This window comes from Anabrus simplex, chromosome X (genome assembly GCF_040414725.1).
Source record: "Anabrus simplex isolate iqAnaSimp1 chromosome X, ASM4041472v1, whole genome shotgun sequence".
In the NCBI taxonomy this organism is placed as follows: Eukaryota; Metazoa; Arthropoda; class Insecta; order Orthoptera; family Tettigoniidae; genus Anabrus; species Anabrus simplex.
The window spans coordinates 177,434,788-177,449,699 of NC_090279.1; the positions used below are offsets into that span (position 1 = coordinate 177,434,788).

At 41.3% G+C, this 14,912-nt stretch overlaps 1 protein-coding gene across 1 annotated transcript in view; it reads left to right on the forward strand.

The window, feature by feature from the left end:
- Nucleotides 1-14,912, forward strand: part of LOC136885912 (calcium/calmodulin-dependent protein kinase kinase 1) — an 890,523-nt gene that overhangs the window by 195,946 nt on the left and 679,665 nt on the right. The window lies entirely within an intron of this gene.

Consider the following 14,912-nt stretch of genomic DNA (forward strand, 5'->3'; position numbering starts at 1 on the left):
CGGGCCGATGACCTTCGATGTTAGGCCCCTTTAAAAAACAAGCATCGTCATCTAACCTATTACAGCCGAACAGGCCCTAGTCATCAGCTTCGTCCTTTAAGGTTGAAAACATTTCTTAGCAGACAAAGTAGGGCTCCCCATGCTACGAAAAACGTAAAATTAAGCAATTTCCTCAATTGTGTCGAACATTGAAGGGCTAAAGGACTCGGAAAGGTTGAAAATTGTAAGCTTTTGGCAGCTCTATCAAACTAAAAAACAAATTTCCAAAATCGCTTCCTGTCTAAATGCAGTTCCGGAGAAAACTCCTACAATCGCTTCTTTATTTACTGGTTCCCTTTTTGATTCAAATCCTAGACAAATTAACTTATTTACATAATTCTTTCTGTAATGCGTTCCTTGGTTCAATACCCTCAGGCATTTTTTGATTTTTTTGAAAAATGTGCTCACCGAATGTACTTACAAGGGCTTGAGTGAAACTGTGCATTCACTCACATCAGCGCTGCTACTGGTAGAAAAGGCAAACTGGTAATCTAATCAAACGGATAACAATGATTAAGAAAAGTATTGTAAATTTTAGGAATAAATAAATATATTTTCGTATTTTATTATATTTCGTTTACCTAAAATTCGTAGCTCATATCCCTAGGATGCTTGCCTGAAGGGCTGAACTTTGAAATTTTTATTCTGTTTTTTGAACTGACACACGTATTTTTAACATTTTTCTTGGTGCAATCATCAGCAGTGTGGTTTGTATAGCCGTATACCCGTAAGTTATTCAACTTTCTGCGATACGTCCATATTTAAAAAACCTGCAGGTCCATCCTTCGACACCTTAAAACACCTCACCAATATCAGTATAAAATCTGACAATTAAAATAGTTCCTCGGCAAGTGTGAGGATTCTCGTGATAGAATAGGCACCGTGTAGGTTTTAAAATAGGAAGTGATGAGTGTTGTAAAAACTTTCCATCAGCCGAGTTCAGCGTGTGTTTCGGCACGCAGTCTGGTTTAGCGCAGACTTTAAACCGCCGAGGTCGAGACCTCTATAGGAGAATGTCCACTGATAGTGACAGAGTAGGCCAACAGATTCTACAGTTGTAGCTCGCGTGAACACATTATGGAGCGTAGGTGATCTGTTATGTATTATGGACTTCGAACGGCAAGGCCATTGCTCTTAAATTGTAAGAAACCTGCTTCTTCATCCTCTTGGGTTTTACTCCTTTCTGGTAATTATTATTTTAATGAGAATATATTTTAATATGGATATATTGTTTGATATATGTTCAGATAGATAGATAATGGCTTTATTAGTGGCAAAGTTAGGGCTCAAGACCTTCTCTTACACTCAACTACTAGAAGACTATACAGCTACATAACTTACAATTAGAAACGCAAATAATATTAATAATAATAATAATAATAGAATTCTTAATTGTAGAATACTGGAAGTAAAGTACAGTTAAATGACGGTAACTACAGTAATGCATTCATTCACCTCATTCATTCCTTGATTCACCCAACAATTATCGAGGAAGTCAGCAGGATCTACTCAGCAAATGCTCGCGGCAAGCCACTTTAAACCTGCGATGAGAGGGATTGTCTGTAATGTTCGCAGGTAGTGAATTCCATGTCTGGGATGCAAAGATTACGAAGGAGCAGTTGTAAGCAGCAGTGCAATTTGTGGGTATATCAAAAGAGAAGAGAGATCTCGTATTGTGGTCATGATAGGACGAGAGGTAAGAAAATGGCGAAGAAAGATGGTTGGGAGTATTAGTGGAAAGTATTCGTGCAGAAGTGATAACATGTAAAGTTCACAGTGCTGGTACACCCGAAGCCACGACAGCTCCTCATAATAAAGTGATATATGAGCATCATATCGCAAATTAAAGGTATATCTTACGCAGCTGTTCAGGCTCCGGTCCAGTTTCTTGTTACTGTTGCTGATTATTTCAGTCAACACATTGTCACAATAGTCAAATATAGGTAGTATCAGAGAGCGAATTACCTGTACTTTAAGTCGAATCGAGAATATGTTACAGAACCGTTTCAGAGGATATAAGCATTTAAGTACTTTTCTACGTGTGCTTATCACATGTAAAGTCAAATTTAGGGTCTGAGTCATAAGTCCCAGGTTAGTCACTGAAGTAGACTAGGGTATGATTTTATTGTTTAAAACTATTGTAGAAATGCCGTTGCTTGAGATAGATAGATAGATAGATAGATAGATAGATAATGCCTTTAAAGTTAGGGCTCAAGGCCCTCTCTTATATTTAACCACTAGATGAGTATATATTTACATTACTTATAATTTCAAATACAAATAAAACAAATAATATTAATAGCAATAATAATAATAATAATAATAATAATAATAATAATAATAATAATAATAATAATAATAATAATAATTGTACCAGCAGGTACACCTCTACGTCGCACGTTTAAATCTTGCGCCAATTGGAACTCCTCTACTGGAGAAACACTGAACATAAACGGGACCTACTTAAACCTTTCATCTGAAGATGTCACTGTGTGAATTTCGACTTGTTTTTGTTTACTATTTATTAAGAAGTTTGGACATTCTCTCATAGATGTCACTGCGAAGTGAACGAACATTTTTGAAGAAATTTTGTGCTCATAAGTTTTTTTCTTTACTAAATTTTGTTCATTCTTTTGTGGGTTGGCAATATTTACCTTTTTCTTCCGCCAGTTTTGAAGTTAGCCAATCAATAATTTCTGTAATTAATTTTCAGCCAATCCCGTATTTCTTCTTCGATTTTGTGTGTAATTGTTTAATGCAGCTAATAAAAACCTGGGGGTTATTCATGAAAGGTCTCGAACTTTCCCCGAGGGTTTATAAACTGTTGATTTTCTCGTCTCTCGGCCACTTAATCTACGTCTAACTAAATGTGTGGTTGTAAATCAGGGGGGCGGGAGGCGCCTCTTTCATCAGGCAGCAGGTCTTCAGTAAGGTAATGGCCATTTAACATCCTTTTTTCTTGCTAGCTCAGCAGTTTAATCCGCGGGAAAGGTCCGAAACTTTTGCCATGTAACCTACCTTTCTGTAATGTAAATTTCTGCCGGCTTATGTAAATATCTTTAATTGTAAATCAGGGATAGAGAGTGCTTTACCCTCTTGAACTCCCCTTCATTTTGGTTTGTGGTGACTACGTTTTGGTAACTGATTTTCTTCTCTTCCTTAATGTCTTAAATAATCCTTATACGAGTCACCTCCATAGTTTGGGAATAGCCCCTGTTTCATCGGCCTCGTACCGTTTAGGTTTTAAGAAGCTACATAGAGGAGTGCAAGTATCCGCCTCCTTCCTTTTGTTTGGGCCATTTATTTAACGGTTAGTCCTTTTACTCGAAGGTCCTGTAGGTTGGGTACGAGATACCCCTGTTTCTATTTGTAAGCTAGGCCACGGAAGGCCAGAAGGTATAAGACCTTTTTGGTGTTGCCTTGAATAGGCGTGAAAAACTGAGAGCGTGTCAGCTCTTTTCATGTGTTGTAAAAGTGCCTCAGAGAGGCTTGATATTCTAATTGTGAGAAAATGCTCCATGTATTAGGGGTTTTCTGCCCTCTTTAACAACTTGTTGCTTGGTTAAAGTTGAACTAGGAGCTTAGAATTGTAAAATAAGGGCTTGCTACCCCAAGAATGTTTAAAGGTTGAAAGCTCGGATCCTTATAAGTCTTGGTTCTAAATCGCCATACCAGTGTTATTGTTGTTTAAGTTTTATATTAACTTTGATTTGGTAGTTAGACCCATTCACCCCGGCACCTTCTTTCACCTCTGCTGTTCCACAGATACCCCGGAACAATAACAATGAAAGAATCCTCAATTTTAAAATACACAAAATAACGCACACTTAAATGATGTAACTGCAGTAATCCATTCATTCATCTCATTCATTCCTTCATTCACTCAACAATTATCCAGCAAGTCAGCGGGATCTACCCAGCAAATGCTCGCGTCAAGCCACTTTAAACTTGAGATGAGAAGGATTGTCCCTAATGTTCGCAGGTAGCGAATTCCATGACCTAGACACAGATATTATGAAGGAGCGGTTGTACACAGCAGTGCGGTTTACAGGTATGGCAAGAGAGGAGCCAGATCTTTCTTGTATTGTATTCATGATAGGACGAGAGGTAAGAAAAAATATGGACAGATAGTTGGGAGTATTAGTGGAAAGTACTTTGTGCAGAAGTAACTGAACTGGCGTATGGCTTTTAGTGCCGCGAGTGTCCGAGGACAAGTTCGGCTTGCCAGATACAGGTCTTTTGATTTGACTTCCGTAGGCGACCTACGCGTCGTGATGAGGATGAAATTATGATACACCCAGCCTCCGTGCCAGCGAAATTAACCAATCATGGTTAAAATTGCCTACCCTGCCGGGAATCGAACCCGGAACCGCTGTGACCAAAGGCCAGCACGCTAACCATTTAGCTATGGAGCTGGACTGTGATGGCACGTTTGTGATTAGTACCATTGTGTGAGGAACACGATGGGTTTGCGTTGCCTGTGAGTGCCGCCATTATGCGGGAAACACTATAGGGAATATAGGTTTTAAATGGTACCGATAATAATAACTTGAGTTTTATTTGGGTTTATTAATAAACTGATTTTACTTACATAGTCAATAAGGTGATGTTGTATGTAGTCTTGATAGTAGTAATTTGCTTTGCTCAATTTATTTATTCTATTATTCAAGCTGTATTACGATTTATCCTAAGTATTTACATTTATGAACAACTTTGATTTCTTGTTCGTCTATTGTTATTTTATTTACTACTGGTGGATCACTGAAGAAGTATCTCGACAGCGTACATGATCACAGCTGGAACAATGCTGTTGAAATTAGGTCCCGGATAGAACTGGTGAGGACTGCATTCAAGAAAATAAGCAAACTTTTCTGTAACAGAGACTTTAAGATAATAATAATAATAGTAATAATAATAATAATAATAATAATAATAATAATAATAATGTTATTTGGTTTACGTACCACTAAATACTTTTTAAGGTCTTCGGAGACGCCGAGGTGCCGGAATTTAGTCCCGCAGGAGTTCTTTAACGTGCCAGTAAATCTACCGACACGGGGCTGTCGTATTTGAGCACTTTCAAATACCACCGGACTGAGCCAGGATCGAACCTGCCAAGTTGGGGTTAGGAGACCAGTGCCTTAACCGTCTGAGCCACTCAGCTCGGCGACTTTAAGATCAATCCCCGTTTCCGTTTACTTCACTTTTATGTATTTTCTGTCTTTTCTTATGGTTCCGAGACTTGGGCCCTAACAGAGAGCACCACTAAACAATGTCGATCTTTTGAAATGTGGTGCTTCCGACGCCTTCTCAGAATATCATGGGTTGACAGAATACGTAACACTGAAGTACTCCAATACCTGAACAAAGAGCTAGAAGTCAAGCACAATATCAAAAAGAAGACGCTTGAGTACTTAGACCACATATTTCGAAATGATAAATAAAGACCCTTTCAGCTTATCTAACAAGGTAACATTGAAGGAACGAGAAGATCCTGGCTACCAAATCTACGGGAATGGTATGAGCTCAGTACTCCCAGGCTTTTCCGAGTTGCTGAGAATAGGAACCAGATCGCCCTGATGACAGTCGACATCCAATGGTACAAGAAGGTGGATCAGTACACATGATCTCGGGTTTTTCGAAGGATATACTTAGACCATCTTTAGAAAGAAAGTTGTGGAGTTGAGAGATGATCCAGAAAAAGAACCTGCTAAACCGCGGAACATCCCGGTGGAAGAACGACTGTAAAGGAGCTTGAGGTTGATAAAGCTTTGGTTACAATGTAACATAAAGGTGTCATCCTAAGAAAGAGAGGTAGGTAGTTGGCTGTAGTAGCGATGTAAATAATAATAATAATAATAATAATAATAATAATAATAATAATAATAATAATAATAATGGTTTTACCCCCTGTGGGTGGGGGACGCAAATGAGAAATACACCAACGGTATTCTCCTCCTTTCGTAAGAGGCGTCTAAAAGGGGCGACCAAGGGATGATTGAATAAGAACCATAAGACTACTTGTGTATAGTACCATCACGCGAGGAACACCATGGATCGACTAATTTTTTAAATAGATATTTGTTCGTGGCGTCGACCTCTACAGATCTTTTGCCACTACTTTAACCATTTGAGAGGAACCTGCGTATAAGTGGAATTGTGGAAGTGTAGAGTGTTTTTATGTGAGGAAAGGGACGTTAAGGACGACACAAACACCCAGTCCTCAGGCCAGGGATATTAATCATTTACAATTTTAAACCCCTCACCCGGCCGGGAATCGATCCCGGGGCCGCTCGGTGACAGCCGGACTCGTTGACCCCTACACCGCGGGGCCGGACCATGGATCGACTTACGAGTAGTACCACTGTGTTAGGTACTCAATAGGTTTGAGATTAGAAGCAACGTGGATGGATCACTATGGGTTTATAGTATCTGTGATTAGTACCACTATATGAGTGACACCGTGGGTCTGCGTTACCTGTGATTAGTACCATTATGTGAGGAACACGATGGGTTTGCGTTGCCTATGCGGAAAATACCGTGAGTCTACGACCAACGAAAAATACCATGGTTCAACTTTACTAGCGATAAGTACCATTATGAGGGGCCGTTGAACTGAACTTTGAATCCCTTTAGACAAAAAGCATCATCGATTCAGGATTGCGCTTTGGAAGCAAACCCTTGGTCAGTATATACCATTGTTTTAAAATTTTCTGGAAAGGTGGGGCATTGCGTGTCGGATCCACTGATAGTTTTATGTTCCTAATCTTTGTTCATCGTAGTCTTTTTTAATTCTATTCAGTGGATTGATTTTGGAATTTTTTTAACTTCAAATCTTTTGAGTTGTATCCGCTGATTATTTTACATTCATATTCCTCCGTCCATTCATTCTTCATCATCAAGTTTTGACTTCTGGTGGATAAATTTCGGACTTTTAAATTGTCATTACATTTCGTCTCATCTCGTACCATTCAGGGCCGATGACCTGGATTTAGGCCCCTTTAAACGATAATAATAATAATATAGTAATAATAATAATAATATAGTAATAATAATCAAATTACTTTAACTGCATACGCTGCTTCTAGGCACACACAACGGACTGGACGATAGAAAATAAATTATATCTAAACGTGACGCAAATGCGATAACAGGTATAACTTGAAAACAATGTTCTCTCACTCGTGGGTAATTAATGCAAATATCGAGCTCGAATTATTATTATTTCACGATTATGGTTGTTATTATTATTACTTGTATGTATGGCTATGGAGGGTTACACCCATTTAGTATTAGTATTATTAGCACATCATATGTACATACGATGTGATCGCGCTGTTTGTGAGGTTATGTCATGAAACATGTGCTATATGTAAATATTCATATCAGTTCAGTTAATATAAATACACTCTAGACTTTTCGAGAAGGTATTGATTGTAATATATCTTTCTGGAAACCTGGCCAGGATATATATATATATATAAAAAGACGACCTTGACGGTGAAGTTTGTTAGTGTTAAGTTAGTTGTTGTTCAGTAGAGTTATGGTGTAGCAAGAATATACTTGTGACTCGTGACATGCAGTGAATACAGTCGCCATATTTAAGTGTTGGCAGTTGTTTTAAATGGCGATTAAGGTTATGTGTGTGTTTAATTTGTAATTACATGTAAATAAAAATAATTGTACGAACTGACAGCATTTCGTGTGTGTCTTTGTGGATACATTAAACTTTCTAATATGTGTATCAATGTCGTTCACCCGAAGTAAAGCGAACACCTTGTTCATTTGCAAGTTAGGGTGCGACGACCTGAGAGCCGTAACATAATGGAAAGACGTCGGGACTATTAGAGCGACAGCTCACTTTCACTCCTTAGGATAGTGAAGGTGGTCACTGAAGCATGAAGAACTTTCGGATTTGTGGTAAGAATATGACGCGATTTAAAAACATTAAAACATACATTAATTTATACACGTCTTTGATCAGGCCGAACAATAAAACTGGCTGGGAAATATTTCTTAGACTGACGCGGAATTGACCCTTGTTAACGAACAGGAGAACTGTCCATCAGAGGAAATGCTGAAAACCGTGATTACGATGCACCCATCAGTTGCTGTACTTGCACATCTCCCGAGTACGTCACTGTGTTATTATTGTGAGTGATTGAGAGAAACAGACGTGTTTAGTGACCTCTTGAATTCAACACAAGATGGTGCTCACGATAAAACAGCAAGTGCTCATTGTCGAGTGTTATGCGAAGCACGGTTCGTGAGAAACCTGTGTGGAATTGTTTGGCCAAGAGTTTGAGACTGGAAGTGTTTTGACAAAACCTCCAGCAAAGTCTGCAATGCAAAACTTAGTAGCACAATGGCGTGAAACGGGCGTATAAAAGCCGTAACTCTCCGGAAGAGAGTTCGAACACCAGAAAACATTGCTCGAGTGAAGGAAAGCCTGGAACTAAATCTCAACGCCGTTTATCTGTGCAAGTGGGAATTAAGGGGTCGACGTGTCGAATCATTATCAAAAAGGACCTACGTCTGTATCCTTACAAATGTATTGTTGTGCAAAATTCCGGATTTGTATGCAGTAACAGGTTAGATTGCAAACTAATTTGGTTAGTAGGAAGTGGCAGCCACCCGCTCTTCCATAATGTAGCAAGAGTAACATAAATTGCAGGGGTTCTGATGGGCTGTACCCCTAATGTTTAAGCAAACCCAATAGCATGATCGTTTTGAAGGTAGACTATACTTGCTACTCGCTTCAGTAAGTTTGTATTCTATTCTATTAACGCATAAAAATCCGGGCTCTAGTTAAAATAATAACGGCCTCCGGGGAGAACAGGTGCGGGTCTTTTTCTCGTAGACGGCCTATTAGGCGATCTGCATGTCTGTAAAGATGAAGGCCCTATCCAGAATGATTTCTAATGCTGAATACGTCACACACACCCTGCCTCCGAGCCATTGGAATTAACCAATTAAGGTTAAAATCCCTGACCCGGCCGGGAATCGAACCCAAGACCCCTCTGAACCGATCCCTCTGTGGGTGGGGGCGGTAGAATAACACCCACGACATCTGCCTCTCGTAAGAGGCGACTAAAAGGGGCCCCAGGGGTTCTGAACAAGGGAGCGTGGGTTTAGCGACCACGGGGCCCTTAGCTGAGTCCTGGCATTGCTTACATTTACTTGTGCCAGGTTCTTGACTTTCATCTATCCTATCCGACCTCTCTTGGTCAATTCTTGTTCTTTTCCGCCCCCGACGGTATTAGGTTCCCGAGGCCTAGGGAGTCCTTTCATTTTCACGCCCTTCGTGCCCTTGTCTCCTTTTGGCCGATATCTTCATTTTTCGAACTGTCAGATCCCTTCCATTTTTTCCATCTGATTAGTACTATATAGAGGATGGTTGCCTAGTTGTACTTCCTCTTATAAAATAATCACCACCACCACCACCATCTGAACCGAAGGCCAGTACGCTGACCATTCACCCAACGGGCTGTGAATGAGTTAAATCGTCCAGACGAACCTTCGCGTGTTGAGTTCTGCCGACTGCTTCTGAGTGAAGTGGAGGTAGGACTTTTGGATGCTCAGTTTTTCATTCCTTCAGGCGAGGTATTTTCCAGCATCTTCTGTGATGTTCTTTAAGAAGGGTCAATTCCGTGCCAGTTTTATTTCACCCCCCACCTGATACCAATGTATCTACTTGAAAGGGTGCAAAGGTTTCAACGGTAAACTCTACAGCCCAATGACTAATACAGTTTCGACCTTGGAACAGTATTTTTAATCTAGGTTGTTGGCACTATTCGCTGTACAAGGCATTTGTTGAATGTTATGTCAATAACTGTCAGGAATTTTGTGTACGCTCATTGTTAGAATATTTCTATTAATAATGAATAACTAGGTTTTCCTAAGGTTTATTTTCTTGGCTTTTATACTGACATATCTTTCTTGTCTCTTTCAGGTAAGTCGGACGATGGATGACATGGAAGGAAGTTAATGCAGCCATGGTATTGTACAGTAGATATTTTATGACTTTCCTTTTCCTAATCAACAATAGGAGAAAGATTTCAATACTTTAAATTTACGAAACTTTCACCTTTTATGAAAATAGAACATCTTGATTTAATCTTATTTCCTTTTAATTGCAACCATACAGTAAATATTTTTGTTTGTCCCTCCACTACTGGTGCCAATCATATCCACGTTAGATTTGGCCGACTGCCCTTCTTGTGAAGTATAGTGAGGGTTTTTTATGTATAAAACCATATAATATATGAAAAATCATATTAAGGCTCAAAGAGCATCCCAAATGTGTTTACTTATTTTGCTCATTCTTGTCTTAGTTCCAAGGGATCCCGGCTTCGATTCCCGATCCGGTTGGGGATTTTAATTTTCATTGATTAGTTCCTAAGACTCGGGGACTGGTTGTTTGTGCTGTCGTGAACATTGGAATTTACCTCGGGTAGGACCCTACACTTACAGACGCCGAGGTCGCCCATATGGCGTCATTACAAAAGATCTGCACCAGGTTTTTCGAGATCTTACCCACACTAAACACTACGGGTCCAGGATTATACGGGAAGCTGTGGAAATACGTATAATCCTAACAATTTCAACAGGGAGACTGGCTATCAATTAAGTAATACGTGGTTGCCAGCCATTAAGGATTTACATAGGTAGTTCCCTTCCTGTCCCTTCACTATTGTTATTCTGTTTCGGTGTTTTACAAGTTCGTACGTTCCACATCATCAGCAGTTTCATCCCAGGCTTGTATCTATGTCATACTTCTATATGTATGTACTCCTGTTGTTATGCGACTCCCTCTCAGACTGATTCTGTTCGTACCGTCAGCTTCCGCTTCGAACGCTAGCACTGTAACGCGTCCGGTGAGCCATCTGGTGACGAATGAGCGTACCACTTCCACTTCTATTGAAAACGTACAACCTGTTTTCCAGTTACTGAACGGGACAGGGATGGATTGAATGTAGCCCCCATCTTGCGGCGCGGATAGGAATTGTGCCGGCTGCCGAAGCCTGTCGCACTCCTCTGGGGCAATGATTAATGACCGACAGAAGATATTGGAGAGTGTTGCTGGAATGAAAGGTGACGGGGAAAACCGTAGTACCCGGAGGAAAACCTGTTCCACCTCTGCTTTGTCCAGCACAAATCTCACATGGAGTGACCGGGATTTGAACCACGGAACCCTGCGGTGAGAGGCCGAAGTGCTGCCGTCTGAGCCACGGAGGCTCACTTCCACTTCTATTATAACGTATACATTCAAATCTTATTCCTTGAGAAGCCTTTCTCATGAACAGTCGGTATTTTCTTCTGATGACGCAGAGCAAATTTCTCTGCGAAACGTAAAGAATTTCACCATATTTTCTTGACACGGAATAAGCCCAAAAGCATATATCATGTATATAAGTACGGGCCGTGAAAGCATCAATGGCATTATTATTATTATTATTATTATTATTATTATTATTATTATTATTATACAAGGAAGTTAGCCCTATTTACCTAAAGTATGTTGGGGCTATAGTTTATAAGAATATAAGACACTGTGTCCAAAAGTTAAGCATAATCACTAAACGAGGCCATACCGTCTGATACGACTGTCAGACGGATTGTTGAACAAACGGAAGCTGACTCACACATATGTCACACAACTTGTCCAAAAAAACGGTGTCAGAGAGGTTCTGATAGCTAGCTAAGGTACACCTTTGACATCAACTAACAAAACTTGGCAATGTCTTCCACAAGAAAATATGCTGTTAATAGGGTGTATGGTTACCCTTAACGGCCACACATGCTTCGCAGCTTCTCTATCAGATGGACTAAAAGCTCTTGTGGCAGTCGATCCCATTCCCCGAAAGGTCAATGTGAAGGTCTTGGAAGGTCCTTGGTGGAGGCTGACTGGATGCAATTCGCCTCTCCAATGCATCCCAGGCATGCTCTATAGGATTCAGATCCGCAGCGCTCGCTGACCAGTCCATGGGATGAATGTCTTAAGCCAGAAATTCAAGCACCAGAGCAGCGCGGTGTGGTCGGGCATTATCGTCCATTAAGAGGAAGTCTGGACCAACTGCACCTCTGAAGAGTCGAACATGTGGCCTCAGTACCTTATCCCTGTAACTCCGAGCGTTAACAGTGTTCCTCGGACCACCCATGAAGATGTGGAGGTCCGTACGGCCATTTAACATGATGCCGCTCAACACCATGACGCTACCACCACCATACTGGTCCTGTTCCACGGTGTTCCTGTGGTTGAATCGGCTACCCGATTCTCTCCAGATTAATGTGCGACGGGAATCGTTCTGCAAACCGAAGTGGGATTCATCTGTGAAGAGCACATGCCTCCATTCATTCAGGGTCCTGTTTCGATGTTGACGGCTCCACAGTAAACGGGCCCGTCTCTGTGCTGGAGTGAGCGGGACGCACACTGCTGGACGTCGGGCAGACAGTCTTGCTGTTCTGAGCCACCGGTACACATTTTGCCGGGAAACGGCAACCGCTGAGACGGTTGCAAGCTCCGCCGACAATTGTCTTGCAGGTGCATTCCGATTTCGTCGGGCGGTTAAGGCCAGATATCTGTCCTGCTGTGGAGTGGTTACCCTTGGTCGAACTTGTATTGGTCTACGACTAACATCTCCTGTGTCTAGAAATCGTCTCCAAAGCCTGGAAATGACACTTTGTGGCACATGCAAGGATACGGTGACTTCGGTCTGTGCCTGGTCTGCTTACAGGTGGCAGAGTATTCTACCCTGCAAAATGGAGTCCAAATGGCGTCGTTGTGCCATTATGTTGTCACGTTCACCACGAGGCTATACTCCGCACACTATAACAGGGCAGACACGACTGAGGGAATATGGGGCGCAGGCACTGGCTGTGTTTACCTTGCGGTCACGCCTCTAGTCAAAGCAAGGAACAATCCTTTCCTATACAGAGCGAACACGTAAGGTTGGTAGGTGCATAAGTCGTACGATTTTCGGTCTATTTCCTGTTGCCCTGCTTACTCGTAACTTATGCTTAACTTTTGGACACTAGTGTATTTTAGCTTTCACTCTATCAGTTACTATGCGAATATATCCCAGTTTTGTGTGACAATATATTTGGAGATATGATAATTGCAATATCTTAATCGAGATTCTATGTCGTTTATGTACAAAATAAAAAGCAATGGACCAAGTACAGAACCTTGGGGTACTCATGTGTGTTTCATTGCCCATTGAGAAGCCTTGTTATTTATAACGACTCGTTGTCTGCGGTTTGAGAGGTAAGAAATGTGAAACGTAGTAGAACAAAATACTGCCAAGTATATTACATGGAGTTAAAAACCTGTTCTAAGGAACAGACAAAGGCTGAAGTGCAACACCTCTTCACAAATATGTCAGAAAATGGCGGGGAGCAAGGGTATAGTTTGTTCTGATTGGCACTTACAAAGGTATCTCTCTGGTGATTGTATTTTACGCCGTTGAAAATAACTTATAAATTTACCATGCCCAGTAATAAACTGTGCGAGTATAAACGTGGATTCGAAGGATTTTGAAGTTAAAACTTTGATGAACGGTTGGAAAGAACAACTCTCGTGTGACATGTCCCGTCATGATATTTGAACGATAAGCGCTTGCAGGCAACCCTCTGCAACAATATACAACACTGCTTCATATACAGTGACGGGTCTCGGATAACTGCCACAGACCTCAAAACGATCTATGTACGATGCTCATTCGTTCTGCATATTAATAATTGAGACATTTTGAATAAGGGGTACAAGTTACCACCTTCTACCAGCATTTTCAAGCAGACCTCTTTGCTATAAAACAAGCAGTACGGTGGTGCTTACAACATAATTATAGTGCTCAAATACCGAGTAATTCTCGATCTTCCATCACCGCCATAAGAGACAAATACACAGTTCAAAAAATTAGGGGAAAATGTTTTGTAATGTGAATTTTTGTTTGGTAGTTATTCCAATGGTCGTACAGCATACCTTGGGACCTTATTTACTCAGGGTATGTCAAATCGAACTTATGCTCCATCTCTAGGCATAGCCATGCATTAGATTCTCAGATGACCCTTCAAAACAAAGTGAATAGCGGTGCGTCCGTGTGTCATTGTGAGGTACACGAACTACTGCGGTCATTTGAGCACGTTGTACGTCAATCAGCACATCCCGTGAGACATCTTAACGACGTACAAGTCGCAAGGGCCGTCACTTTGATCCAGGAAGGATGTTCTTTTCTTCCTGTTGTTCTGGATCTCAATGTCTCTCCGTCAGTTATTCAACCCTTGTAGAATCGCTACAATGAGACAGGCCAGTTCACAAGGAGGGTTGGAAAAGGTCGTGGACGCATTACAACCCCACAGGATGACCTATATCTGACCATCTGTGCGTTGCAGCGTCGTTCAGCAACTGTCAGAGAACTGCAACAAGACCTCAGAAAGGTCACTGGAGTCACGATGTATGACGAGACAGTAAGGAACAGGTTAAGAGAAGTGTCCTTACGACTCAGACATCCTGTTCGAGTGTCTTATTTAACACAGCAACATCGCGCAGCTCGCCTTCTGTTTGCCCGTACCAACGTCAACTGGCAACTTCGCCAATGGAGACGTGTTGTTTACAGACGAGTCCATATTTCCTTTGACACAGCGTGATGGACGTCAACGTGTATGGAGACGCCGTGGTGAGCAGTTCATGCCAAATGTTTTCCAGGAAGACGACTGATTCAGACAAGGTTCTGTGATGGTGTGGGGTAGCATCAGTATTGATGGCTGTACGGATCTTGTCGTCGTCCGTGGTAATCTTACCGCTGCGGGGTACATCGAGCAGATACTGCTACAGCATGTGTCGGTTGCTGCATACGGTGTTGGCCTTGAAT